A 3,855-nucleotide genomic window follows, 5' to 3' on the forward strand; every position below is an offset into this window, starting at 1 on the left:
TATTACACAATCTCCCTTATATAAAATCCAAAAAGTGAACACAACTGAGCTTCTGGCTTCCAGTAATAATGAAGTAAAGTAGTTCGTTGAACACTTCACAGATAACTATTAAAAAGCTCTTTGGTCACAGGGCTACAGCACTGCAATCCCAGCATGCACCAGGCTCAGGGAGAGTGTGCTAATCACTGGAGGAAGGGACGAGGCTCCGCGCGTCTCGCTGGTCTTGCTGGGAGATGCAGTCTCATAAACACTCACAGCCTTTTGGTCACAGGGCTGCAGCACTACAATCCTAGCATGCACCGGGATCCGGGAAAGTGCGCGTCACTGGAGGAAGAGGCAGGGCTGTGCTTGCCTCCCTAGGATTGTTGGAAGATGCATTCTCATAAACACCCCCAACCCTTTGGTCAAAGGGCTACAGGACTACAATCCTAGCATGCACCAGGTTCCAGGGCAAGGTGCAGCCCTGGAAGAAGAGGCAGAGTTGTACCCGCCCCACCTAATATGCTGTGAGCTGTAGTCCGTTAACTACTCTCAGCCTGTTTGTTGGTAAGCTTCAGAGCTATAATCCCAGCATGTACCGGGATCCTGGGTCCATAGCCCTGGAGGGAGGGGCAGAGCGGTGTGGACTTCCCGGTGTCCAAAGCACTGCTGAGTTCTGATGCTATGCCGACTCTTTGCAAGGAGAGTGAGTACAGAGGTGCACCTGGAGGGCAGGTCTGGGCTGAGCATTGAGGAGGGTATTACCCTACAAAGATACCTTACCTTTTCCCAAATCAGGCGGGTTGTCCTCACCCGCTTGGCCCTATCCTTCTCAGGTTCCTCTTTCAGTTGCACCCAGGGTTCTTTCCAGAGCAGTACGTCTTCTGCAGCCAAGGGTGCTGCCTTCTTTCCTAAACTGCGTGAGAACTTTCCTGATGTCCAAGACACTGTCCGTTGTGCCGCAGCCCTCTTTTTTCTCTAGCCAGAGCACGCACTCAACCGTTTTTGAGAGAAATCTTCCACCTGGCCTGCTTGTGAGCAGCTTCAGAGCTCTGCAGGGGTGACAAGGGCTGTGGCTTCCTGGAAAGGTCACTCTCAGTGGGGCCTTTTTCACGAATGTGAAAGTCTAGGCATCAGAAAGGTTAATTATTGGGTTGCATAAAATCTGCTAAGAGCAAAGGAAAAAACCCCATTTCTGAGGCGTGAGTCTTGTGAGCCATTTTCATCAACCCACTTAAGTGCACAGGCTACAAAATGCAACCTGAAGCTACTGACTATTTAGGCATTTTACACTTGAAATCATTGGTCTCATCTCAAGTCAGGCCTGGCTTGCCAGTGGCTCAGAGCCACAAATGGGACCTGATACCTCAGGAACAGATAGTGTTCCAGCTTTATTGGAGGAACTTTTAAGACGTGGAGCACTTGGGGTCATTTGAAACTCACTGTCTTCAGTAGGCACTTTTACTTCTACAGAGCATGCGCATTTTGATTTTATCTGTCCTCAAGCTGACCCTTTGTTCATTTTAATAGTAAAAAATGCATTCCTGGGTGGAGATTTAAGATGCTAGTGAGGCATGCAATGTATGCACAAATATGTACAGCTACTGCACATGTGTACCCAGAAGACCAGTCAGAACAAGCTTACTATAACACTTCTTTCCACCTTCTTATGAAATAATCATGCAAAACTCCCGTAAAGAGGGTTTCTCCAGCAATAATTAATGCTGTCTCACTTTTTTGAGCAGGCTGAACTGGAATCTCTTTCTCAGGCTGTACCGTCTATTCTGCACTTAATTTTCAAAATATTCTTCTTTTTGCAATAAATTATGCTGTACTTCTTTTGCTGTGTATCTCTTGTTTAAATTCTTTTAAATTAAGAAGATAAGAACCAAGGTATTACATCAGCCATCAACATTTCTGGTGCCATGACCTCGGGACACGTTTGTCTGCTTCATTAATTTCAGTTTCCCTTTACTTGCAGTGAATACTATGGCAGTTTCAGACTACCTGGTTAACTATCGCTGCTTGTTCCAGCGCTGTTTCAGTAACGTTCTGGGGGAAACGTTTTTAAGTCACCTGCATTCTTTAGAGAGAGAATATATGTCTGCTCTCCTTTTCCCTGCGTCTTCTGTGGTATCGATAAATATGCTAACCACATGGGTTGCCCTCAACATTTCATATTTGGGCTATTTGCCGCTTAGTTTCATATCTTTCTGGCCACAGTTTAGACTCAGCTTATCGTTTGCTGTCCTTTCAGCAATACTCGATCGCCACCTAGTAGCTATTGTAATTTATTTTCTGGTCAGGTTTTCTGTTTACAAAATTTTTGTTTTGTTTTGAGCAGCACATTAAGAGAACCCTGTCCCTTCAGGCTTTATGCATTTCCCCGCTCCTTGAAATTGTTCTTCAACCGGCTTTCTTTGCTGAACAAAAGATGCAGAGTCATGTAGATGCCCAGTCGTAGGGATTGCATCTGAGCATTCCAGGTGTTGTAATTGGGCATCACGAACGGCAAACCAGTGAATTAGGGCAAGGCTTGTCAGCCAGACATCTGCCCCCCAGCCAGCAGTGGGGGTCATCTCCGTAGGGCTGGAGATGTCCACCGCTGGGGGGAGCTAGGACGGTGTATGGCAAATGCCTATGACCTCCTAGAGCTTCAGTTAATGGGGTTTCGAGGGGATGCGCTGAACCCCTTGGTGTTTTCACTTGGCTCCTGAGGACGCCCACAGCCTCCTGGACTTCAGTAAATGCTGTGTCATTGCAGGATTCTCTTGGCACCATGGGAGCCGCTTCCTCTACTGTCACTGAAACACCCCTGGGATGTATATCTAAAAATTAGAACAGCTTTTGGCTAAATGAACTTAGAAAAAAGAAAACCTTATCTTCTTTTGTAACACTATTTGGCCTGCCTACAGATTAGCTGACAAAACATGGCTGGAGAATGAGACTGTGAACTTTAACTTCTTCCTACAGCTAGATCTTTTCTGTAGTAATCAGGGAAAATGGTCTGAAGTATCCTATGTGCAAGCCGTTCTGGCCTGACAACAAAATCCAGCTCTATGCAGCACCTGTGGGCTAAAGCCTAGTAAGCCAGAAAGCCCCTCAGAACAATTGGAAGATCATCTCTTATTAAGGGGAAGGGACCCCAGATCCCACAGCACAACACCAGCTCCTGACAGGGGCCCTCAGGGGTCCACACCTCCTTTAGAATCCCCAGCATCCCCACACTATCAGAGTCTTCTGTAGAATCTAAGCTTGTTTCACCTCCTCCTTATGCTCCTCTCTATCGGCCTTTGCCAGGTACAATAGAGACCAGTCCAGCTGCAGTTACTCACAGTGGGACTTCACACCATCCAGGGCCAGAGAAATTGCTCCCCTTAAAGAAAGTCCCAAATGGAGAGAGGACCATCAGAGTGCTTGTTCTACTCTCAATAAATGATCTAATCCAATATAAGCAACAACTTTGATGGCCCTCAGACAACTTCAGCGCATTTACTGAAGGCTTCCAGGCTCTAACGTTGACCACCATTCAACTTCACCATCCATAAATGAACCGAATGACTGCTGCCAACTTAGCTGCACAAAATTTTGCTTATTAGCAAAAAATAGAAAGTACTTAAAACGTTTGTTGCTTTCACCATTTAATGCAAAATACTTTTGCAGCATAAATGTCACCATAAGGTGGAGCCTTGGGAATCCAGTAGAAACTATGTCAGAAAACCTCAATGGGTCCACAACAAGCAGGAGAGGACCTCAATAGACTTCAACAACGTCTGGACTCCATGGCCACTGTAGTCCAACAAAAGCAAAGAGCCTGGGATCTTCTCCCAGTCGGGCAAAGAGGAACATGTTTACATCTAAAAGAAGACTGCTGTT

Source organism: Gorilla gorilla, chromosome Y (assembly GCF_029281585.2).
Source record: "Gorilla gorilla gorilla isolate KB3781 chromosome Y, NHGRI_mGorGor1-v2.1_pri, whole genome shotgun sequence".
Taxonomy (NCBI): domain Eukaryota; kingdom Metazoa; phylum Chordata; class Mammalia; order Primates; family Hominidae; genus Gorilla; species Gorilla gorilla.